Here is a 27,364-nt window from a genome sequence, read left to right on the forward strand (position 1 = left end):
ATTGGCGCGCAGCGACGGTGCAGTTCCCGCAGAGGCGCAGCGATGCGTCTCGTCGTGTCTAGCTCTGCGTGCCGGCGTTAATGAGCGCTCCCCCGCCTCCCTCCGGCCTATAAAAAGGGCCACCTCTCATCGTCTCTCTCACACACAAACCCTAGCACCTCTCTCCCCAACCCTAGCCGCCACCATCTCAACAAGAGTCAACGCCATGTCTGGTAGAGGCGGAGGCCAAGCTCGCGTCTGTGGTCGTGGTCGTGGCCGCGGTAGAGCTGCACGCTCGCCGTCGCCTGCCACGTCGTCGTCTTCATCGTCGGAGATGGACGTGGAGCCAGGCGTGCTGTTCGAGTTCGTCCTCATCCTCAAGGGCGACCCACGCGGCATCCAGAGGCTGCCGGACTCCTTCGCCGAGTACGTCGCCGGCGACGACCGCCCGCGCATGATGCATCTGCGGGAGGCTTCGTGCGGCTACTACAGGTGGATCGTCGACGTGATCTACGACGCGCGCGGCAAGATGTACCTCAACATCGGCTGGGAGAAGTTTGCGCGCCACCACAGCCTCGAAGCCGGCTTCATCCTCCTGTTCTCCTACTTCGGCGATAGGGACATGAGCGTCAAGGTCTTCGACGAGACGCGCTGCCGCCGGGACTACCACGGCGACATCACCGACGAGGAGGACGACTAGTGTTGTTTCTTCGCAGCGAATTCGTGCACGGAGGTCTCTGTCTGTTCTTCCTTGGTAGAACCAACAAGGGCACCGTCACCAGCTAGATTTTCCAGTTTGGGTGACTGGGTGTGCCCTCGAGTGTTCTTTATTGGCAGCGAACACACGAAACCTTCGATGCACGGCCTAGTTAGGTTTAGTTTTTTGCAATATTTTATATTTGTGTCCACCATGGTTCAAACTATGTATTAGTTTGTGGAAAACCATGTTTCAAACTATATCTTCGTGTAAACCACGTTCTCAATTATGTATTAGTTTGTGGAAATTAAAATAAAAATACCAAAAAAATATTTTTATTGTTTGGGGGGCGGCGTTTGGGGGACGCGACTGGGGAGCGACGTCCCCCAAACGCGGCACGAACGAAACACGTCCCCTAAACACTCAATCCGGCACGGTTTGGGGGACGCGACTGGAGATGCTCTCATATCTTCTATTCTTGCTAGCTAGCCAAATTTATTTAGGAGGAGTTAGCAATGCGACTGGAATTCAGCGTGGGGACTAGTGACTTTTGTTGTTGTAGCGTAATCCCTGTCGGACCTCTTTCGAAGGTTATTTCGGTTTACTTTTGCCCCCAAATGGTGAACACTTGGAAACATCAGTAATAAACGAACTGTCAAAGGAAGATCTTGGGTTAATTTTGTACTCGTGCCTTTGCCATTTTTTGGACTTTTCAGTGGAACCATTCCGCCTTTCTGTCAGCTAGCCGATCACTCGGCCTCTCGGAGCCGAAGCTATGGCTGATTGGCTGTCACTCAAGCTCTACCTTTTTGACCCTGGAACGAGCGATTGAGCGGGTCTGCGGGTGGGTCATGGTGCATGCGCTGCGCTTGCGGCGCCGTCGAGTTCTTGCCGATGGAGAGAGATAGCCGCGCGCGCGCAAGAATCCAAGAACCCCATTAATGGCCGAGCGCATCTTATATCGTGGACGCACGCACCCATACACGCAAACATCACGCGCGCCTCGCTCGTCTTCATAATCACTGCCGCAATTTGCAGTGTCTCCGTCTTCTCTGCTCTGCTCCCATGGCGATGCCTTCCGTTGGCTATGCCCACCTCGCCCTCGTCGCCACCCTCGCCTTCCTGTTCCTGGTGCTCACCGCCGGCGCGCGCGTGGGGAGCCATGGCGGCGACCTTCCTGCTGGTACTGCGGCGGCGGCGATGACCACCAGGCAGTTCTTTGGGACCCTGAGATTCGCGCCCGTCCCTCCGTCGGCCCCGTGGAACCAGTACTACTCTTTCGGCCATCAACCACCAGAAGACCATGTCGGCCGGCGGGCGCCGTAGTCGGGCATGACGCGACATCGTCGCGGCCGCCCGGCCGGACGTCACCTCGCCGGTTTGGGCGTATCTTCCATGAGTGCTTCCGTGCTCTACTGGAAACAGAGATATGAGTTGATCTTACCTTGACTTGCTGTAAGCGTGTAAAAGCTCTCATCCAGTAGAGAACGGAAGCATTTTCAAGATCTTTTCTTATTGGTTTTGCTAGTTCTCTAAATTAGTGCTTGGTTCCAATTGCATCGTGATTTGTGTATATGAGTTACAAATTGGCTTGTAGTTAAGTTTTATGTGGATTGTAGCTGAGTTTTTTTCGGTTACTAGCACAAATGCCCGTGCGTTGCTACGGGAAAGAAAATATCGTTCCTAGTGAACAAAAGACTTAAAAATTTACAAATGATGAGAATATAACAATGAGATAAATCAAGAGATAAATCAAGCTCGGCGTGAAAACCACATATTATGCTGAGATATCAATCATGATACAAATATATTATGAAATTTGCAACAATTAATGGTAATATGAAATGTAGCTGATACCTTTAGTTTAGACATTGTAAATACCTATAGAAAAATTTGCACCAATGTAGCATCTTAAATTCCTAACGTCTACAAAATACAAGCTATTACTAATATGATGATTGGTACATACCTACGGAAAAATCTTCAGATAGGAAATTTAGCATGCTCCATCAAAACGTTTCATCCTAATGTCTTTCTCAAGATAAATCTATATCAGTTCCTCAAGAGCATAACTATGGAGATTGACAAATCGTACGAAATCAAGCGCGACATAGTCCTCCTGCATCTCCATCTTGACCTGCTCCACACTCTGTAGCTCCTTCTCCTACTCGGCGATGTGGGTGGTGCAGGGCAAGCAGGTTCGCTCATCCAGTTGAGGAAGAACTCCACCTCTCTGCCCACATCATGTTCTTCGCAAGAGGAAGAGGATGAGCTGCAACCACCGCCTTGGCAGCTCCACGGTACAGTGGTTGGGAAGGAAGGCCGGTGGTGCTCGAGGTCGGGGAGGCATGTGTTGCTCGAGAGTCTTTGCATAGTAGACTCAACCTCTTCATCAGATTGATCATCGACATCCATATCTATCTGATCGTCAGCCACAGAAAACAAATTCCATTCATTATGTAAATTCCAAATACTCTAAAGAGCAGCAGTAGTAAAAATGTTAATATCATGGGTAGGTTAAGCCTAGAGAGATAAAATTGACAAAACATCATCTCTGAAAGTATAGAGATGGTAAACCTAGAGGGGGGGTGAATAGGTTTCTACAAATTTTAATTCTTTCTTTGCAATATTAGGCTTTGCGGAATATAAAGATGAGCCTAATGCAAACTAGGTGAAGCAACCTATATGAGGATACAACTAACTCAAGCACGAAGGCTCTCACAGGCAGTTAAATCACAAGTAAGGAGTTCGGTTAGAGATAACCGATAGCACGCGGAGACGACGATGTATTCCCGTGTTCCCTTGCTTTGCAACAAGGTACGTCACGTTTGGAGGAGTGGAGGTCCCACGAAGGATTCCCCGCGCCACGAAGGCTCACCCTATTCTCCGGAGCCTATCCCACGAAGGAATAGCTCACTCACTTGTGGTAGACTTTGAGGTAGCCTCCAAACCTTCACAATCTTGCCCGGAGCAAATCCACAGCCCGGATGCTTCCGGACTCCTCTTGCCTACCTAGGGTTTCCAAGGAACCCTAGGAAGCAAGCTTCTCAATGAATACAAGGGGGAATGAGATTTGGCTTGGTAGAACGGTAGATCGGGTCCTCCTCTAATGATTCCCCGGAGGGATTTGAGTTTGAGTGGAGGAGGAGGGAGATCTGAGGCTTTTGGTGTTTCTAGCAATGGAGTGAGAGAGAGAGAGCTCAAGAACAGCTTGTAATGTGTTGCCTAACCGTCTAGAGGTAGGAGAAGGGCTATTTATAGTGTTCTTCGAAATATGGCCGTTGTCACTTGCCACCTCAGCTTCTCCTCGACAAACCCGGTCTGACCGGGCCACAGACCGGACAGCCCGGTGGTGAGGCCGGTCCCAGCCGGGCAGTGACCGGACGCCTTTTGCTGGTCCTGGAGCTCCTCCGGTTAGCGGCCGGTTGGTGGCCGGTTTGCGACCGGTCGACCGGGCCGTGCGCCGGACTCGCCGGTCCGTAGGCCGGTTGACCGGTCGGCAACCGGACTCGCTGCGTTCTGGTGAAGAGCCCGGTTGGTGACCGGCCGACCGGGTCGTGCGCCGGACTTCCCCGGTTGGCGACCGGTGGACCGAGCTGTGCGCCGGACAGGCCGGTTGCTGGCCCGGTTGGACCGGGCTGCAGACCGGATTTCTGCTGTAGACCCCTTTTTGATTGTTGTTGAAGTGGGGGGTCTCCTTTAGCCTTCTTGTTCCTTTGATACACCATTTATGCCTCATTGCCTAATACCTGAGATTAACCTTGATAACATATTAGGCCAAATACTTTAGCACGGTGTCATCGTTACCAAAATAATGGATAAGGGTGAAATACCCTTACAATCTCCCCCTTTTTGGTATACGATGACAAACCGAGCTAGAGTCACAAATAGATATTATGATAAGCTCTAAACCTTGATTCCATATAAGATATTACGAAAGCTCCCCCATAATGTGTGCACTTGGAGAATTTGCGTTTGAATGCAAAGTGCACCATTTTGTGAAACATGAGAAGCTCCCCCAATATCTTTAGGAAACAAGCATGGTATGGAGATGTGCATATCAAGATATATAAGCATAGCATAATCATCCTAACATAGAGTAGCACACATAATAGTCGTCCATACATATCCATACACGATTTATTGGAAATAGCAAATGGTTCTTGAAAAACTCAAAGTAAACAAGCACAAGCCATATAAAATCCAAATAAAGCAACTCCCATGGCTTGTGGCAATCAAGGAACCCCGTGGTCTAGACTCTACTCTCTTCTCCCCCGTTGGCATCGGAACACCAAAAAGGCGAAGAAAAGAGGAGAGATGCTATCGCACCCATCAGTAGTGACCAAACCCAAGCGAGGAGGAGCTCTCGCGTGCATCATCATCACCCGCATCATCATCACCCGCATCATCATCAGCATAGTCAGCAGCATAGTCAGCAGGAGGAGCACGAGCAGGCCTAGTAGGGAGAGCACCATGAGCGTACACGGAGAAGTCGAAGTTCTGGAGCATCTCATCGGTAAAAAGAGGCATCTCCCACTGAGGTGCTATCACAGGCTCCATCTCAGGTCCAGGAGGAGGAACAGGGTGGTTCCTTGAGGCCATGAAGTCATTCTGGCGCCTCCGTGTCTCCTGGGTCATAGTAAGGGTCTGATGTGCAACATCATTGCTGTTCTTGCACATTTGGAACATGCATGTGAAGAATCGAGCGGCCCCATGCTGGGAGCGCCGAGAGTGATTGGAGCTAGCATCATGATCATGGTGTGCCTTGGAGCGGCGCTCAGTGGTGGGCATCATGGAGGGAACGTCTGAACGAGTGGCCTCCTGAATGGGGAACCTGAATGGATCCATGATGACTTTTTCACCAATAGCGTTCCGAGGAGCGGGAACAATGAAGTTGATGAGCCGCTGAACATACTGGGCGTAGTTGGGAGTCATGCGGTCCATAATTGCTCTCTTCAGTTCACAGTAGATAAGATCACAGCCATCAATCTTCCTTACCCTGTCAGGATGGCAATAGTACATCAAGTTGAGGTGATAGTTCCGGACTTCACTGTGGTCTCCAGACTTGCTGATGAGATTCTCACGGAACAGCTTGGCAAGTACCAGATAGGAGTAGTACATCCCAGAGATAGTGGGAGGTCCAGGCGTAGGGTTCGCAGGATAGCAGAAAGAGATGTCACCCCTAGTAAGCCTGGACCGTGAATGAATCTTGTACCCTGGATCACTGTCATCACCACAACCCATGGCTGCACGGAACTGAGAGTAGGAGCATGAGTACTTTGTCTTGCCGGTCATCCAAGTGAGGGTGCGGGCTTCATCATCATGGAAGAAGACAGTACAGTGAAACTGACGGACAAGAAGGGGACAAAAGGTAGGATCATCTTGAGTATCATCAGGCTTGAGGCACACAAGGTCATACAATCCCAGACTCTTCAAGGTTTGAACCACAAACCGATACTTTGTGGCTGCATGCAAGGCAAGTTCGTCAGGATTGATGGCCTTGGGTGATACAATATTACCATGCTTCATAAACTCATGAGAATCATAGAAACCCTCCCAGAGGGCTGCTTGTGTGTTGGTCCAGAATGCCTTGTCCGAACGAGTGTAAGTTGGCTTCTCAAAACGATAGGGATTCACTGTCCTCCATTCCTGCCACTCAAGACGATTTGCAGCCCCAACATTGATGGTTGGTACTACCTCATCATCCTCTTGGGCAATATTCTTATCCTTGTGCTTGGTAGCAACAGACTTGGTTCTGCCCCGAGCTGAGCTGCTAGTGTCAGTACCTTGATGAGCTTGAGGGGGTGCACGACTACTAGAACGGCGGGGAAGATCCGTCCTACCTCGCTTGGCAACACCACCACGTGGTGGCTCACCACTCCAACTTCCTGTGAATGAGAAAATAGAGCAAGGATAGCAGTGGGGTAAGTGTACATGTCATCAATAAGAGGGAATCCAAAAAGCATAGCATATATCCAAGTGTAGTGATGAGATTGTGCGAAAACTGGGCAACCCGGCGCACAGGCCGGTCCAACCGGGCAGCAGACCGGACGATCCGGTTGGCGACCGGTGGACCGGGCCGCACGCCGGGACGGCCGGTTGAGCGGCCGGTCGACCGGGCTGGTGACCGGGTCTGTCGATTTGTGATGTTTGCCCAGATTTTCTACCACAAATTCATGCAAAAACTCGAAAAACTTGAGTACATGCTATAGCAATAGAGTGGAATATGTGCTGTGTGTTGAGAGACACTCTAAAGGCATGAGGACTTGCAAACCCTAACCCTAACCCTAAGATTTCCTCAAATTTTGGCAAGGACTTGCAATGTGTGAAGAGGACTAGAGATTAGGGAGGAAGGGAGAGTACATTACCCGAAGACATTGTCCTTCTTGATCAAAGAGCAAGAAGAACACGAGGAAGGGCTTGAACACCAAGAACTTCAAAAATTCCCAAACTAGTTGGAGAGGGACCAAATCCTTCGGTGGAGATGTTCCAAGGGGCCCGATCTATGGTGTGGTGGAGTTTGGGGAAGATCTTGTGGGGGGAAGTGCCTAGATCATGGAGGAGATGGTCAGGGCGCCGGCCATGGAGGTTGGGGATTGGGGAACAATGGGGAAGATGACCCCAAGGGGTATCCCTTCCCCAATATATAGTAGGCTGCGCGACCGGTCAGGTGTCCGGTCAGACCGGGCTGAGGACCGGCTGACCCGGCCCAGACTCCGGTAGCCGCCCGGTCCACCGGACCATCCGGTCAGGGACCCGGTCTGACCGGGCCAGGGACCGGCCAGCCCAGAATTGTCTAATTTTGCCTCGTTTTTGCCCCTATGCTGTGTGTAAATGTGTGTGAGTGCTCAAATGATGACATGTACATATAGATAGATAGATGATGATGAGATGAGCATAGACATGGGGTTGGAGACACAAAGTTCTCTAGGCATATCCATTGGAGAGAAAATCCAAACAAGATGTGAATAGCAACAATGGGCATGATTCGAAGTGTATATCAAGAATCATAAGTTATTTTGGAAATGATGCTCGCAATAAGATCATTGGGCCTTATATAGTCAAATCGAAGTGTAATGAAGGCTCAATGAGGGGCGGGGGATTACTCCCCCTATGTGAAAGCGCAAATGTCATGTGACCACGAAGAGACATGCTTGGGTCCATATAATGACATTGGGTCTATTTATGTTGCACACATAGGTATGCATCATACCAAGACATGGTAAGATGACTATCCCCATATGTGCTATGCCTCTAAGCTAGATAGCAAGATAAATGCAAGAATATAGTGCAAGAAGTTAATCAATCCAAGTTTTTAGGATCAAGAATACCAAGTTCTCCTCTCAAGTTAACAAAGCGGGCTTCATCCAAAGGCTTAGTGAAAATATCCGCCAATTGGTAGGTTGTTCCCACATGAGTGAGATCAATATCCTTATTGGCAACATGATCACGTAGGAAGTGATGGCGAATGTCAATATGTTTGGTGCGACAATGTTGAACCGGGTTATTGGCGATCTTTATTGCACTTTCATTGTCACAAAGAAGAGGCACCGTACCAAGAGACACACCATAGTCTTTCAAGGTTTGCTTCATCCATAACAATTGAGTGCAACAAGATGCCGCGGATATATATTCGGCTTCGGCGGTGGATAGGGCGGTGGAGTTTTGTTTCTTGGATGACCAACTCACCAATGACCGGCCAATAAATTGGCAAGCCCCGGAGGTAGACTTCCGATCAACCTTATCACCGGCCCAATCGGAATCCGAATAGCCAATGAGTTCAAAGGTTGACCCCTTTGGATACCATAGCCCGAGAGTAGGAGTGAGAACAAGGTATCTTAGTATCCGTTTGACCGCCATTAAATGGCTCTCCTTGGGAGCGGATTGAAAACGAGCACACATCCCTACACTTAGCATGATATCCGGCCTAGAGGCACAAAGGTAGAGCAAGGATCCTATCATGGAGCGGTATACCTTTATGTCCACATCCTTCTCACCGTCACATGAACCAAGTTGCCCCTTTACGGGCATGGGTGTCTTCATTGGGCTTGCATTGGTCATGTTGAATTTCTTGAGCATGTCCTTCACATACTTTTCTTGAGAGATGAAGGTGCCTTTTGCAAGTTGCCTCACTTGGAAGCCTAGAAAGAACTTCAACTCTCCCATCATGGACATCTCAAATTTCCTAGTCATCAATAGCTCAAAAGCTTTGTTATGATTGGGGTTAGTTCCACCAAAAATAATATCATCAACATATATTTGACATATAAAGAGGCCACCCCCTTTAACCCGTTTGGTGAAAATGTAGGATAACGTTGCATAGAAAACAAAAAATTTCCTACCGCGAACACGCAATCCAAGCCAAGATGCAATCTAGAAGATGGTAGCAACGAGGGGTTTATCGAGTCTCACCCTTGAAGAGATTCCAAAGCCTACAAGAGTAGGCTCTTGTTGCTGCGGTAGACGTTCACTTGCCGCTTGCAAAAGCGCGTAGAAGATCTTGATCACGATCGCTTCCGGCGCCACGAACGGGCAGCACCTCCGTACTCGGTCACACGTTCGGTTGTTGATGAAGACGACGTCCACCTCCCCGTTCCAGCGGGCAGTGGAAGTAGTAGCTCCTCTTGAATCCGACAGCACGACGGTGTGGTGTCGGTGGTGGTGGAGAAATCCGGCGGAGCTTCGCTTAAGCATGCGGGATGTGGTGGAGGAGAGAGACCGCTAGGGTTTGGGGAGAGAGGGGGAGGCTAGGGCGCCGGCCAAGGGCAGCCCTAGGTGGTGCGGCCAAGTGTAGGCAGCCCCCTCCCTCTCCTCCTCATTATATAGGTGGAAATCCCCAAGTGTTGGTATCCAAGTCTTCGAATAAGACCCCAACAATGAAACCTCCCATATGTAGGGAAACCTACCCAAGGTGGGAATCCCACTTGGGGTGGGATTCCCCCCTTCCATGAGGGGGGTTGGCCGGCCACCCTAGGGGAGTCCACCTTGGACTCCTCCCCTTTAGGGTTGGCTGGCCATGCAAGGTGGAGTCCCTCCGGGACTCTACTTTCCATGGTGATTTCTTCCGGACTTTTCTAGAACCTTCTAGAACCTGCCATAAATGCACCGGATCATTTCCAAACTTGGAATATGACTTCCTATATATGAATCTTATTCTCCGGACCATTCCGGAACTCCTCGTGATGTCCGGATCTCATACGGGACTCAGAACAAATATTCGAACTCCATTCCATATTCAAGTTCTACCATTTCAACATCCAACTTTAAGTGTGTCACCCTACGGTTCGTGAACTATGCGGACATGGTTGAGTACTCACTCCGACCAATAACCAATAGCGGGATCTGGAGATCCATAATGGCTCCCACATATTCAACGATGACTTTAGTGATCGAATGAACCATTCACATACGATACCAATTCCCTTTGTCACGCGATATTTTACTTGTCCGACGTTTGATCTTCGGTATCACTCTATACCTTGTTCAACCTCGTCTCCTGACAAGTACTCTTTACTCGTACCGTGGTATGTGGTCTCTTATGAACTCATTCATATGCTTGCAAGACATTAGACGACATTCCACCGAGAGGGCCCAGAGTATATCTATCCGTCATCGGGATGGACAAATCCCACTGTTGATCCATATGCTTCAACTCATACTTTCCGGATACTTAATCCCACCTTTATAACCACCCATTTACGCAGTGGCGTTTGGTGTAATCAAAGTACCTTTCCGGTATAAGTGATTTACATGATCTCATGGTCATAAGGACTAGGTAACTATGTATCGAAAGCTTATAGCAAATAACTTAATGACGAGATCTTATGCTACGCTTAATTGGGTGTGTCCATTACATCATTCATACAATGACATAACCTTGTTATTAATAACATCCAATGTTCATGATTATGAAACTAATCATCCATTAATCAACAAGCTAGTTAAGAGGCATACTAGGGACTCTTTGTTTGTCTACATATCACACATGTACTAATGTTTCGGTTAATACAATTATAGCATGATATATAAACATTTATCATAAACATAAAGATATAAATAATAACCACTTTATTATTGCCTCTAGGGCATATCTCCAACAGTCTCCCACTTGCACTAGAGTCAATAATCTAGTTTACATTTGTAAAGATATAACACCTTGGCCTTATGGTGCTTTATCATGTATTGCTCACGGGAGAGGTTTTTAGTCAACGGATCTGACACGCTCAGAAACGTATGTATTTTGTAATTCATTTGCGTCTCAACGCATCACTCATTTCCAAATGAGTTGGCATTATATATGTTTGATCTTCTGGTGGAACCTTAATTCCATTTGTCTGAAATATGTCACTTATATTGTCACACACAATATAGCTTCAAAGTTCTGACTCTGTCGGAACTACACCAAGTTCTCAAAGAACCTCTTGACTTAACATCCTTTGTCATTGTCAAAACAATGACATACTCTGCCTTCTTTTGTAGAATCCGTCACAATATTTAGAACTCTTCTAAATCTAGCATAGACAACTTCTAGCTCATTGTGCTACCTTTTAAACAACACTTAGTCTAATTTGAGATTGAAATTATATTTTATATGTGACAAAACCAATATCGGTGTAACACCTTACAGCGATTTGTTTGTCATTTCTTCATACAAAAATATATATATATCCTTAGTTCTTCTAAAGTACTCAAGGATATTCTTACTGTCGTCCAATGATCATCATATGAATCATTCTGGTATATGCTCATAACACTTTATAGCACATGATATCTGATTGTGTACATATTATTCGTGATCTATAATCACTCATGTGTTTTTACTCATTGAGTGTCAGATACACTCAAGTCTTGTTAAACCTTCACATGACAAGAACATTTTCTTAATATTTCTATATTGAACTACTTCAATATCCATCATATGTACTTCGACTTAAACTTATTTATGTGTTTCAATCTATCTTCATAGATCTTGACACTAAATTTGTTTCAGTCCATATCCTTTCATTGAAGTTAATTCTCAATGAAACCTTTTAATCAAGTATATAATTACATCATTTATAACCAACTATATGTATCTACATAAAGTATTATAAATATGTCTCAGCGCTCCCACTTAATTTCTTGCAAATGCAAGCCTCTTCATCGTTTCTGATGAAATCAAAAACTCTTTGACTATTTCATCCGGTGAAGATTCCAACTCCGCTATATTTACTTCATCAAATTGAAGTTTGTATACATATCTAGTATTCCACGGACCAGCAAAACTCTTGGTTGTATCTTGTATACACCTTTTAATACATACTTCTGATAATTAATGTATTTTGCCATCCTACTAGCATATCTCATAAAAGAAATATGTAGTGATTACTAGAATAATCCACATAGACTATAAGCATTGCTACGGAAGATCTAATCTTATCGTAGTCAACTCTTTAAACTTTGTCGTAAACAATTTTTCGACAAGTCGAGCTTCTTTAAAGATATTCCAACCAAGTCTATAAATTTTATAGATCCATTTACTTTCAAAAAGTATTTATCTATCTTGGATTTCATGGCATATAGCCATTTTAACGGAGTCAGGGCCCATCATAACTTCTTTGTTTGTAATTGGTTTATCATTGTTCAAAATCAAGGTTCAATATGTACTTCGATCTCCATGGCTAAAACACTTTTGTAGTCATGGGAGCCATGATCTTCATGGCCGCTTCCGAAACCAATTCCGATGCTGCGCTACTCTGATCATTATGCTCGTGTTCATAAACCTTATCAAAATATATTGTCCTCCCACTCAAATACTTCACTAGAAACAATTTCTCGGAAATAAGAAACATTGACAAACACTTTTGTCTTTGTCTTGTGGGAAGAATTCCCAATTAAATCTCTGGGATAACCAACAAAGACATTCATCCGATTTTGGTTTGTAAACTCTTAGACCAAAATTTAAAGAAAGGACTATTAGGGTTTATACCCATGCCATAACTCGTATGGTGTCATTTCTACGGATCATGATGATGCTCTATTCAAAGGTAAAAGCGGTAGTCACTAAAGCATAATCCACAAAAATATAATGGCGTCATAATATTTTATCTCATCATTAATCCAACAAGGCTTGGATACATCTCTCGGATACTATATCATCATTATGATGCTCCAAGAAATGTGAGTTGTAGAACAATTTCATGACTCTCTTAGATGTTCGCTAAAACTCGTAATTCAAATATTTTCACCATGATCCAATCATAGATATTTGACTTTTCTATTACGATGATTTTCACTTCATGCTGAAATTTATTTGAATCCATTCAAATGTTTCAAACTTCTTCCTTATTGAATATATCCACATATATATACTCAATTCATTGTTGAAAGTTTTCATGAAGCAGAAGAATCTCCCGCACACAACTATGCCCAAGAACCACATACATCATCATGTATTTTTCCACTAAGTTAGTTGCCCGTTCAACTTTTGGCCTATGAACGGTATTTTAATCATTCTCTTTTAGAAAAGATTTGCAAGCGCCAAATGATTCAAAAATCAAATGACTCCAAAAATCCATTTGCATAGAGTTCCTTCATGCGTTCCTTTCTAACATGACCTAAATGGCGGTTCCACAAATAAGTGGAATTCAAATCATTCGCCTTATGGCATTTTTAGCGTCAGTGTTATGTATGTGTGTTTCACCATTAAGATTTATAATAACTTATCCATTGTACATGGAGTAATGTCATAATTTAAACAACTCATTGTTTTCATTTGACCAGAGCAAAATAACAATTATTAAGTTCTTTATTATAAATTCTAAGGGCTAGATAGAATGCTAACGACGAACATAATAACACTTTATTTTGTTCCAAAGTGCGTGCATTTTTATCATATTCCCTGTCACCACTTAGGCCATTGTATTCATGAATTGCGTTGAATTGTATGACCCTTCATAACAACAAAGATAGAACAAATAACCAAGAATTTCATTGTGAGACTAAACTAGGAATACAACCATAACATGTATATCATTTATATACACCTGAGCTAGACTTTCTAGTCTTTTCTTATCTTTTTGCCAGAATATCTTTTGCAGTTTCTCTTTTAGCTTTCCTCAGAAAAACACTTCAACATCAATAACTTCTAGGTTTGTTGGTCAAATACCAATAACCTTGAGGTTCTTACTTTGAAGTTGATCATCATATGACAAGTGTTCTAGATTTCACTTATTAGTAACTTTGTAATATGATGAATAATTTCACTCATAATTTTATCCATCAATTCATGACAACTTTTTGAGACCATGTCTGTACATGCTAGGCTCATAAAGTTTAACCTTAGTATTCGCATGTGCAAATCTAGCTTGCACCCGTTGTAAGCACACGTAGAATCTATAACACCCGATCATCACGTGATGCTTCGAAACGACGAGTCTTAGCAACGGTGCATACTAAGGATGATAACTTCATGGATATGCGAATATCATTAGTGCCCCAATAGTTGGAGGATTGTGACGCCTGGAGTCTTCAACCTTCATACATTCCCATAAAACTTATGAGTTCATGTAGTCTCACCAAAATATATTCTATCATCTTGCAATAAGGTCTTAGATATCACTTATATCTCATACCTTGATTATTTCTGAAAACTAAATTTTCAGCTCCTTACTTTTCAAACAAATTTGAACTTCAAGTTTCACGGAGACAAGATAACATTAGGTACTAATTGAAACCATAGCTCTTTGAATCAACAATGTGAGGTTTACTAAAAGTTTGCAATAGGACTTAATCAATTCTTGATTCTTTAACAATACGGTACCAATCCGTAAAGTTTCTAATCAGATTTTAACAAAGATTTCTATCTCAAGAATAAGACTAGCGCATAGTAGTAAACGGATGCCAATACTACAAAATTAATTCAAAATACTACTCAGACTATGTTTATGATAATTAGTTCATGTTTTAATCTAATTACTAATGAACTCCCACTTAATACAACATCCCTCATAGTTATTAAGTGGTACACGATCCAAATTCACTACACCAAAAACCGATCATCACGTGAGATGATGTAGCTTCAATGGTGAACATCAACATGTTGATCATATCATCCATATGACTCGTGTTCAACCTTTCGGTTTCCGTTGTCCCGAGGCCATGTCTGTACATGCTAGGCTCGTCAAGCAAACCCAAGTATTCCGCGTGTGCAACATGGCTTACACCCGTTGTATGTGAATCGTTGAATCTATCACATCCGATCATCACGAGATGCTTCGAAACGACGAACTGTTACAACGGTGCATACGAGGGGAGAACACTTTATTATCTTGATATTAATGTGAGGGATCATCTTATAATGCTACCGTCGCGTTCTAAGCAAAATAAGATGCATAAAGGATTAACATCACATGCAATTCATATGTGATATGATATGGCCCTTTTGTCGTTGCACCTTCGATCTTCATCTCCAAAGCACGGACATGATCTCCATCATTAACGGGCATGATCTCCATCATCGTTGGCGTAGCGTCAAGGTTCATGGCGCCGTCTTCATGGTTGTTCACCTCATGTAGCAACTATTACAACTACTTTGAAATACTACTCAACATGAAATTTAAAGACAACCATAAGGCTCCTGCCGGTTGCCACAATACAATAATGATCATCTCATACATATTCATCATCACATTATGGCCATATCACATCACCAAACCCTGCAAAAACAAGTTAGACGTCTCTAATTTGGTTTGCATATTTTACGTGGTTTAGGGTTTTCGAGAGAGATCTAATCTACCTACGAACATGAACCACAACGTTGATACTAATGTTTTCAATAGAAGAGTAAATTGAATCTTCACTATAGTAGGAGAGACAGACACCCGCAAAGCCTCTTATGCAATACAAGTTGCATGTCGAACGAGGAACAAGTCTCATGAACGCGGTCATGTAAAGTTAGTCCGAGCCGCTTCATCCCACTATGCCACAAAGATGCAAAGTACTCAAACTAAAGATAACAAGAGCATCAACGCCCAAAAAACCATTGTGTTCTACTCGTGCAACCATCTATGCATAAACCTGGCTCTGATACCACTGTAGGATAACGTTGCATAGAAAACAAAAATTTTCCTACCGCGAACACGCAATCCAAGCCAAGATGCAATCTAGAAGACGGTAGCAACGAGGGGTTTATCGAGTCTCACCCTTGAAGAGATTCCAAAGCCTACAAGAGTAGGCTCTTGTTGCTGCGGTAGACGTTCACTTGCCGCTTGCAAAAGCGCGTAGAAGATCTTGATCACGATCGCTTCCGGCGCCACGAACGGGCAGCACCTCCGTACTCGGTCACACGTTCGGTTGTTGATGAAGACGACGTCCACCTCCCCGTTCCAGCGGGCAGTGGAAGTAGTAGCTCCTCTTGAATCCGACAGCACGACGGCGTGGTGTCGGTGGTGGTGGAGAAATCCGGCGGAGCTTCGCTTAAGCATGCGGGATGTGGTGGAGGAGAGAGACCGCTAGGGTTTGGGGAGAGAGGGGGAGGCTAGGGCGCCGGCCAAGGGCAGCCCTAGGTGGTGCGGCCAAGTGTAGGCAGCCCCCTCCCTCTCCTCCTCATTATATAGGTGGAAATCCCCAAGTGTTGGTATCCAAGTCTTCGAATAAGACCCCAACAATGAAACCTCCCATATGTAGGGAAACCTACCCAAGGTGGGAATCCCACTTGGGGTGGGATTCCCCCCTTCCATGAGGGGGGTTGGCCGGCCACCCTAGGGGAGTCCACCTTGGACTCCTCCCCTTTAGGGTTGGCTGGCCATGCAAGGTGGAGTCCCTCCGGGACTCTACTTTCCATGGTGATTTCTTCCGGACTTTTCTAGAACCTTCTAGAACCTGCCATAAATGCACCGGATCATTTCCAAACTTGGAATATGACTTCCTATATATGAATCTTATTCTCCGGACCATTCCGGAACTCCTCGTGATGTCCGGGATCTCATCCGGGACTCCGAACAAATATTCGAACTCCATTCCATATTCAAGTTCTACCATTTCAACATCCAACTTTAAGTGTGTCACCCTACGGTTCGTGAACTATGCAGACATGGTTGAGTACTCACTCCGACCAATAACCAATAGCGGGATCCGAGATCCATAATGGCTCCCACATATTCAACGATGACTTTAGTGATCGAATGAACCATTCACATACGATACCAATTCCCTTTGTCACGCGATATTTTACTTGTCCGAGGTTTGATCTTCGGTATCACTCTATACCTTGTTCAACCTCGTCTCCTGACAAGTACTCTTTACTCGTACCGTGGTATGTGGTCTCTTATGAACTCATTCATATGCTTGCAAGACATTAGACGACATTCCACCGAGAGGGCCCAGAGTATATCTATCCGTCATCGGGATGGACAAATCCCACTGTTGATCCATATGCTTCAACTCATACTTTCCGGATACTTAATCCCACCTTTATAACCACCCATTTACGCAGTGGCGTTTGGTGTAATCAAAGTACCTTTCCGGTATAAGTTATTTACATGATCTCATGGTCATAAGGACTAGGTAACTATGTATCGAAAGCTTATAGCAAATAACTTAATGACGAGATCTTATGCTACGCTTAATTGGGTGTGTCCATTACATCATTCATACAATGACATAACCTTGTTATTAATAACATCCAATGTTCATGATTATGAAACTAATCATCCATTAATCAACAAGCTAGTTAAGAGGCATACTAGGGACTCTTTGTTTGTCTACATATCACACATGTACTAATGTTTCGGTTAATACAATTATAGCATGATATATAAACATTTATCATAAACATAAAGATATAAATAATAACCACTTTATTATTGCCTCTAGGGCATATCTCCAACAGAAAAGGGTGGAATCGACCGTACCCATGCAAAACCCATCATGTAGTAAGAAATCCCTAAGGAACTCATACCAAGCACGTGGAGCTTGCTTGAGACCATAGAGTGCCTTATGGAGTAAATACACGTGGTTGAGTCGGCATGGGTCTTCGAAACCCGGGGGTTGAGCCACATATGCGGTTTCTTTTAGGGGACCATTCAAAAATGCACTTTTCACATCCATTTGATATAATTTGAAATTGTGGAAAGATGCAAATGCAAGCAAGAGACGAATAGCTTCAAGACGGGCTACCGGCGCAAAGGTATCCTCAAAATCCATACCTTCTATTTGGGCAAACCCTTGCGCCACTAACCTTGCTTTGTTTCGTATAACAATGCCATTCTCATCTTGCTTGTTCTTGAATACCCATTTGGTCCCAATGACATTGATGCGATGATCCTTGGGTCTCTCAACTAGAGACCATACTTCATTACGAGTGAAACACTCCAATTCTTCTTGCATGGCAATTACCCAATCCGGATCGACCAAGGCTTCATGTACCTTAAGTGGTTCAAAACTAGACACAAAAGCATGATGTTGACAATAAGTAATAAGTAATGCATGGTGTCTACGAGTTACCACTCCTCTTGAGATGCTACCAAGGACTTGATCCACTTTCATGTCACTTGCCCTTGTAGCGGCCTTGATCTTCCGAACGGTTCCTTCATGATCAATGAATTCATCTCTTGCTAGTACTTGATCATGAGGGACCACTTGAGCTTGATCATGAGTTGAGGATGTTTCTTGATCGTCATCATGATCTTGCTCCATGGAATGAGGATCTTCTTCTTGTTCTTCGGATTGCGACTCATCTTGAGTAGAGGATGGTTCTTGAGTTGCACTTGATGGTTCGGCTTGAGTTGAGCTGGGCTCCACTTGTGGCGTGCTTGAGACATCTACTCCATCATCTTGATCATCTTTATGAACCTCCATGGGCCGGATGTGTCCAATGCCCATATGCTTGATGGCACTAGATGGATCATCATCATTACCTGCAACACATGGAACAACTTGCTCCACTTGGGAGCCATTATCCTCCAAGAACACCACGTCACAAGATACTTCAATAGTCCCGGAGGACCGGTTGTAGTATCTATAGGCGTGAGAGTTCTCCGCATATCCAACAAATATACCTTCTATGGTTCTAGTTTCAAATTTACCGAGCTTTCCTTTGTTGTTCTTAACAAGACATTTGCATCCAAAGACACTAATATACATGACATTAGGCTTGTTACCGGTAAGGAGCTCGTATGGAGTTTTGTTGTGGAGGGGACGGAGGAAGAGCCGGTTGGAGTAGTGGACGGCCGTAGAGATGGCTTCTCCCCAAAAGTTGTGGGGTGAGTTGAATTCACTCAACATGGTTCTTGCCATCTCAATGATAGTCCGGTTCTTCCTTTCAACAACACCGTTTTGTTGAGGGGTGTATGGCGCCGAAAACTCATGCTTGATGCCCTCATCATCCACAAACTCTTGCATAGTGTAGTTCTTGAACTCGGTGCCATTGTCGGTCCTAATTGCCTTGATCTCGGATTCATACATACGTTGAGCTTTCTTGGCAAAGGTGATGAACTCTCTATGAGTCTCGTCCTTAGACTTAAGGAGAAAGACCCAAGAGTATCTTGAGTAATCATCAACAATGACAAGTCCATACTTGCTCCCACCAAGAGTATCATAATGTGATGGCCCAAAGAGGTCCAAATGAAGGAGCTCCAAAGGCCTAGATGTGGTAACAATACTCTTGATGGGATGCTTCTTCTTGAGTTGCTTTCCGGCTACACATGCACTACAAACACGATCTTTCTCAAAAGAAACGCCGGTTAGTCCCACAATATGCTCACCCTTTAGGAGTTGTTTAAGATTCCTCATGTTAACATGACCAAGGCGGCGATGCCACAACCATCCTTCGTCATGCTTGGCCGCCATTAGACATGTGGAGAAGGAAGGGCTCTCTTTCGAGAGGTCAACCACGTAAAGATTGTTCTCCACATATCCAACAAGGACCAATTTGAGATTGTCACTCCTAAAGACTTGCACATAATATTTAGTGAAATATGAATTGTAACCGGCATCGGCAAGATGATATATAGAAAGTAAGTTATAGCCAAGGTGTTCAACAAGCATAACCGTCTCAAGGCACAAGTCCTTAGAGATTGCTACCTTGCCATACCCAAGTACCTTTCCCTTTGAGTTGTCACCAAAGGTAATGCTTGACTTCTTGTTGATATCTTCAATGAATTGATCAAGCACACCCTTTCCTCCGGTCATATGATTGGTGCATCCACTATCAAACACCCATTTTGGACCACCGGAGGAATACCCCTACAAAATCAAGTAGAGGATTTAGGAACCCATCGATTAATGGGTTCCTTTGCAATGGCAACAATATCTTTTGGTACCCAAATTGAGTACACTCTATAAGCATAGCCATTAGGAGGGCCAACATAGTTAGCATAGACATCACCATAATAATCAACAAATAATGCATAGTGATCGTTTGGCCCCGTGCGGTCACCACTAGTGGCTTTGCCCTTTGAGGCTTTGCCATTGTTAGTGACCTTCTTGTTCTTATCTTGAGCGGGTTTCTCCTTCTTGTAGTTGTTCTTCTTGTGGGACTTGGGAGTATATCCAAGTCCATACTTTTGATTGTTTGACCTTTGCTTACTCAAGAGGTCATCCAATCCCATCTTGTTCTTGGCGGTGGTGAACTTTGCAAGTTCCTTTGTTAGCCTAACATTTTCCTCAAGAATAGATGCTTGCTCACAAGAAGATTCATTAGGATGATAGTCAAGACCATATTTGGTCACCAAGGACTCAAGATATGCATTGGTCTCAACATGCAAAGAAAGTTCCTCTTGTAAACGAATATGTTCCTCAACAAGTTTAGCATGCTCACTAGTAAAGGAAATGGAGGGACAAGCAAGCTTTTCAACATCAATGGGATCCTTCATTGATCCAAGAGCCCTTTTGTAGGACTCTTGAAGTAGATCATGGTTCTCTCCAAGTTTCTTGAGCTCATCCTTGACAAGCTTGTTAGCTCTTTCAAGGTGGTCAAGATCCCTAGTGAGAGAAGCATGAGCAACTTCAAGTTCCTCCTTTGAGGCATTGAGCTCTTGGGTCAATAATTGAGCCCTATCAATAGTTTCTAGGTCCTTAACTTTATCAAGTTCATAAGTTTCAATTTGTTGCTTAAGGCCTTGAGATATGCACCTTTCGGTTTTTAGCTCTTGTCTTAGGAGATTGAATCTCCGTTCCTTCTCATTCAATTGATATTCTAATTCCTCAATGGACTCATCCTTTTCTTTGAGTGAGTCCATCAAGAAATCAAACTTGACAAGAGCTTCACCACGAAGGGTGCATCTAACATCATAGAGTTCCTTAAGCACTATTAATTCTTCTAGATCTTCGTTTTCATCATCAAGAACACTAGATAGGGAAGGTGGAGGTTCCATTACCTTGGTTTCCCTTGCCATAAGACAAGAGCCAATGATTGGAGAGGAGGGAGAGTCATCGGAGTCATCATCTTGAGTTGTTCTCGCCATGAAGGAAGAGCCAACATCATTCTCCGTGGAGTAATCTTTGGAGTAGTCATATGTGAAGAGTGACCCGGGCTTAGAGTAAGCTAAACCGGCCACTCCGGCCTCCTTCTCCTCATCTTCCTCTTCTTCATCGGACAAGTACTCGGCCCCAACAAAAGCTCTTCCTTGTTCTTCTTGTACCGATCGTTGATTGGGTTCGGCTTCAATCTTGGCTTGACCCCTTTGATGAACTTTGGCTTGTCTACCCTTTTCTCATAAGGGCACTCATTTGCAAAGTGGTTATCTTCATCACAATTGTAGCAAGTTCTCTTCTTCTTCTTGTCATTGAGGAGCATTGGGAACTTTGCCTTGTACTTCTTGGCAAAGAAAGCAAAGTCGGTAGCAATGTCACTAGTTGAAGTCATCTCTTCATCCTCTTCAATTTCATAGTCTTCTTTGCTTCCATGGTCGGCTCTAGCTTTGAGAGCAAGGTTGTGTGACGCTTCATGGTTGTGTGAGGCTTCATCAACACGATTCATTGCCTTGAGCCTCTTTCCGGCTTTGGCCATGCTTTCATTGGCGGCCACATAGGAGACTAGATCATCGGAGTTGAGATCGGCACTCTTGGTCATGATTTGCAAGTTGAGTGCAAGGTTGGTGTCTTCTTGTTTGACGGCAATCATAGCAATGACCTTGGATTTTATGAAGGCTTCGTTCATCTCGAAGCCGTCATTGTACTTCTCAAAGACCAAGTCCCTTGACCCTTACTTTCAGAGCACCAAGCCTAGCATAGGCATCGGATACGGATTCTCCATCTCGAATCATGAACTGGTGGGCCTCTTGCTTTGCGGTCTCATAGAGAGCTGATTGGATCAAATCGGTTCCCTCTTGGAGTACTACGATCCGATCCCACAACTCTTTAGCGGAGACAATGTCATCGACTTGATCAAGAAGCTTGCGGTTGATGCCACTTCTAATCTTGTCACGTGCGGATGCATTGAGTTGACGGTTGTAGAACTCGGTGGAGGTCAACCGAGTAGGATCTTGTGGCTCCCGATGTCCATGAACAATGAGCTCCCATAGCTCCACACCGGCAATGCGAATATGAGATTCCATAGCAGATTTCCAATGTGGAAAGTGAGTTCCATCATAATGGGGAACGGTCCCACTATGGTTTATATGAGGCATGGGTGAAGTGTTTTTGGGATAGTCATGGTTAACATCATGGTAGGTTTCCTTAGAGGCCGAAGCCCCACTAGGAGTTCCACCCGCAGTTAGGTTCTTAAGCATGGCAGACATTTCTGTCATTTGGTTTTGTAACTCATCCTCCTTTTTCTTCTTCTCGGCCTCATATGCCAAGAATCTAGATTTCATCTCTTTAACCGAAAGGTTAGAGTCGTCATCTAGACCCTCGAAGAGTTTATCCATCTCACTCTTAAGGCGGTGAAGCCCTTAATAAGAGTCCAGGCTCTGATACCAATTGAAAGTATAGAGATGGTAAACCTAGAGGGGGGGTGAATAGGTTTCTACAAATTTTAATTCTTTCTTTGCAATATTAGGCTTTGTGGAATATAAAGATGAGCCTAATGCAAACTAGGTGAAGCAACCTATATGAGGATACAACTAACTCAAGCACGAAGGCTCTCACAGGCAGTTAAATCACAAGTAAGGAGTTCGGTTAGAGATAACCGATAGCACGCGGAGACGAGGATGTATTCCCGTGTTCCCTTGCTTTGCAACAAGGTACGTCACGTTTGGAGGAGTGGAGGTCCCACGAAGGATTCCCCGCGCCACGAAGGCTCACCCTATTCTCCGGAGCCTATCCCACGAAGGAATAGCTCACTCACTTGTGGTAGACTTTGAGGTAGCCTCCAAACCTTCACAATCTTGCCCGGAGCAAATCCACAGCCCGGATGCTTCCGGACTCCTCTTGCCTACCTAGGGTTTCCAAGGAACCCTAGGAAGCAAGCTTCTCAATGAATACAAGGGGGAATGAGATTTGGCTTGGTAGAACGGTAGATCGGGTCCTCCTCTAATGATTCCCCGGAGGGATTTGAGTTTGAGTGGAGGAGGAGGGAGATCTGAGGCTTTTGGTGTTTCTAGCAATGGAGTGAGAGAGAGAGAGCTCAAGAACAGCTTGTAATGTGTTGCCTAACCGTCTAGAGGTAGGAGAAGGGCTATTTATAGTGTTCTTCGAAATATGGCCGTTGTCACTTGCCACCTCAGCTTCTCCTCGACAAACCCGGTCTGACCGGGCCACAGACCGGACAGCCCGGTGGTGAGGCCGGTCTGACCGGGCCAGTGACCGGACGCCTTTTGCTGGTCCTGGAGCTCCTCCGGTTAGCGGCCGGTTGGTGGCCGGTTTGCGACCGGTCGACCGGGCCGTGCGCCGGACTCGCCGGTCCGTAGGCCGGTTGACCGGTCGGCAACCGGACTCGCTGCGTTCTGGTGAAGAGCCCGGTTGGCGACCGGCCGACCGGGTCGTGCGCCGGACTTCCCCGGTTGGCGACCGGTGGACCGAGCTGTGCGCCGGACAGGCCGGTTGCTGGCCCGGTTGGACCGGGCTGCAGACCGGATTTCTGCTGTAGACCCCTTTTTGATTGTTGTTGAAGTGGGGGTCTCCTTTAGCCTTCTTGTTCCTTTGATACACCATTTATGCCTCATTGCCTAATACCTGAGATTAACCTTGATAACATATTAGGCCAAATACTTTAGCACGGTGTCATCGTTACCAAAATAATGGATAAGGGTGAAATACCCTTACAATCTCCCACGGTTAACTGAATAATTTGAGCGACAGCTGACCTGTTGGGCACGAAGATTGTAACGAACAAATGATAGAAAAAATAACATCTTTGATCATAAAATTGACAAAAGGTCATCTCCCACAGTTAACTGAATAATTTGAGCGACATTGTCCAGACTATTGTAACGGAAGAAATGATTAAAAAAAAGACATCTCTGATTATAGAACACAAGTTGGATCACTAACATGCCTATATTTTCCCTAAATTTTCTAGTAACGATTGTGTTGTTTAATACCAACCAAAGGAAGACATAGATCTTAGCTGGTACAACACAATCCAAGTTAATTGGGAGGAAATAGGAGATATGCCCCCAAAATATCTCTGCAAAATTCAAAGCCACACCTACCAACCCACCGAGGGCACCGGTACCGACAGACACAAATCAAGCTGCTAAATCATATGAATAGATAAAAAAAGATGCTCTTCACACATTAATTTGCAAATCATCTTTGCTAATTCTCCTTATTTCGAACAATATTTGAATAAACTGATGTTCTTTAGTACCGAAACTTCTGCAAATATTTGAAAAATCTGAAGGTTCGTATATACTTTTAAAAACTGAGAATGAGCCTGCAGCCTAACAAGTCATATGCTAATACTTAAGCAAATATGAGATGGAATATGCGACATCCTATAATGTTAGTACTTGGTAAACCAAAACAGAGTACTGGATGGACATTTGATAGTCATTATGAACAAATTTACACAAACAAAAAGAGCCATGATGTGTATTTGGAGTGCAGATATTTAGAAAAATCTCTCTTTCTCATGGAAAGCATCCCTTTTAGCTATGTTTGAAGCATACTCGTTCTAGTCAAGTAGATGCAGAAAACTAAAGTAATATAATGATATATTTCATGGTTTAAATTGAAAAGGCACGTAAGTATAATTTATACACAGGGCAACAGATATATTTATTCATGCACCTTCACTGGCGTGGGAGGGAGACAATTGGCACAACAACAGTTCTATCTTTACTGCAGCGTCACCCAGATCGACAAAGGTGTTGCACGACGAGTCAAGAGGAACCTCCGCCTGCTACGTCGCCGGCCGTAGGGAGCACCAAACTGGTGCATGATTCATTAAAATATGACACAAATGTATGGACACATCGCAGTATAAGGTTCTAACGCACCTCTTAGCCATGAAGGCGTCATCGGATCAATGCCGGATCAGGACCTCGCGGAACTCCCCTACGGCAAGACAGGCAGTGGACATATATGCTTCGCGTCAACGTGGCCCTGGCAAGCAGGCATCCACCACCTGGCAGCGTCGACGCTGGCGGACTCGATGGTGGGGATCATAACTCGTAAGAGTAGAAAATGAGTTGTTAACAGACATGCTAAAACAAAAGTTAATTGCAACAAATATTTAGCATTTCATGATATTTCAAGATTTCTTACATTGGATGCCAAGTGGTGAGCAGAGAGAATATGTCGATGGTCAATACAAGCACATTGGTCCAGTACCTGAAAGCTAGAGCAGCAAAATATTCTCGTAGGTAAAAGAAATAGATGCAGGGTTTTTTAGGACAAAGAAATAGATGCAGGGTTTTTTAGGACAAATCATGCAGACTGCGACATCAAAATATTTTAGTACGATAGTACTTGCCCAAAATTTAAAAGAAATAGATGCACAATTAAAGAGGTGACTCGCACCATGATAAGAACAAATATGTCCCCTTTTTACAAAGACCTTGTAGCTCCCACAGGAAATAAATAAAAATAAAACATCATTGCAGAAGATGGGAAATGCATATGTATCCTAGCTGAAGATCCACTACAAAATATATCTCGATCTGACCATGAAAGTAATGGTTCTCTCATTGTTAATTGAAGACACATGGAATCAACATGTTTTTGGAGCATTTGTTTAGCCTGCCAATAACTAAGCGCCAAGGAGCCAGCAATTTGCCCCTCTGGCCATATAAATCCAAACAGAGGGTAACAAAAATCCTCCGGCAAACCATATTGCATTGACGGAAAAACATAATACCTCTCGTAGCTGGGATGCATGCCAACACTATACTCAAATGTCCAACCTGATCCCAGCAGTTCATTTGGTGCAAGGTGTGCTTTCAGGTGGTGCATAACTCACCCTAATTCTGAAGAAAAAAAAAGTAGTACAAACATGAATATTTATTCGTACAACAGACACAGTGAGAAAATAATATCTCTTATTATTAAGAACAGGGTAGGCACTACCGTATGATATATTGGACATCGTGTGCTTGTTATCAAGGAAACTGTTGACAATGCGTTTCAGACTTCAGACCTCCAGTATGCTTCCATATGTACTATAAACACACCTAAATAATATAGAACCTCAATCCTGAACCAACACTTATTAGCCTGCTAAATTTAGAGTCTATGAAACTAAATAATTCCGGCACTAATTGGAGAACACCCCTGCAGGTTACGGAAGGCGTCGAGGGGTGGAGGCAGGCGACGGCCTCCGTGATGCTGCTCACCAGGCGAGGGCCTCTGAGATGCGAGGCAGGACTTGAGGGAGGAGACCAAGGAGATGAAGTTGGAGGACGCGGCGGCGCAGGCACGAGGTGTTGCAGCGGTGGATTTCGCCGGCGCGGGCGCAGACTAAGGATGCGTAGGGGCTGCCGATGGCGTCGTTCCCGTGGAAGCTGGTGGAGGCCGCGGCGCCGTCCTTGTCGCCCACCTACCATCAGGTGCAGATCAATGACGACCTCGTCACTACCACGACGGCCTCCCCAGGCATGCAAACTCGATTCCAGCCTTCAAATAGGGTCTGTGTGAGAAGGAGTGTTGTGGATCAAGGGGGCGGTGGAGACGGAGATCAAAGGGGCGGCAATGGTGTTGGGGATGAAGGGGGCGCCGGTGGAGACGGAGATCCAGAGGGGGACAGTGGAGATGGGGATCCAGAGGGGGCGCCGGCGGTGTTGGGGATCAGGGGTGCGCAGGTGAACCTCTCTGCCTCCACGGTTACAGATAGGGGAGCGAATATGGCTCTTCGGTGAGAGTTGGGCTTGGCCCAGTAGCTGCGCGTGCGGGGCGAGCGCAAGGGGAGCGACGAACAACGACCAAAAGCTTGACGTATTGGCAGAATAAGAAACATGTTCCTCCTTTTTAAATAGTGTAGACAAGTTGGGATGCACCTAAAAAAGTATTCATACCATTAAAATCTTTAAGCATTTACTACCTAAAATCTTTAAGCATTAATTTACTACCTAAAATCTTTAAGCATTTTACTACCTAAAATCTTTAAGCATTATATCCAGTCTCTCTGTAGCTAAGATGAACAAACCTGCTCAAAATATCCAAAGTAAAAGGCAAGCACGAAGAAAGACGACACAAATGGTTCAGAACTACGGAAAGTAAAAGTAGACATGACGAGCTGCTATCCGCGACTATGCAGCGGTAATAAAGTTTTCCGCACCAACCGTGTAGACACCTTCGTAAAGAGGTCACATTCCACCGTGCGCTAAA

At 44.8% G+C, this 27,364-nt stretch overlaps 1 long non-coding RNA gene across 5 annotated transcripts; it reads right to left on the reverse strand.

Moving 5' to 3' along the window:
* Nucleotides 1-2,849: 2,849 nt before the first annotated feature.
* LOC127312667 (uncharacterized) lies at nt 2,850-26,889 on the reverse strand. 5 transcript variants are annotated; one of them, XR_007858499.2, is made up of 6 exons: nt 26,108-26,887; nt 25,899-26,007; nt 25,307-25,379; nt 25,039-25,181; nt 24,830-24,970; nt 2,850-3,097 (listed from the first exon to the last, which is right to left on the reverse strand). It is a non-coding gene; the product is annotated as an uncharacterized lncRNA (long non-coding RNA). The 5 variants fall into 5 exon arrangements; XR_007858500.2 differs by having other exon boundaries at nt 25,307-25,372; nt 26,108-26,886; XR_007858497.2 differs by having other exon boundaries at nt 25,039-25,209; nt 26,108-26,885.
* Nucleotides 26,890-27,364: the final 475 nt, after the last annotated feature.

This window comes from Lolium perenne, chromosome 7, assembly GCF_019359855.2.
Source record: "Lolium perenne isolate Kyuss_39 chromosome 7, Kyuss_2.0, whole genome shotgun sequence".
Lineage (NCBI taxonomy): Eukaryota > Viridiplantae > Streptophyta > Magnoliopsida > Poales > Poaceae > Lolium > Lolium perenne.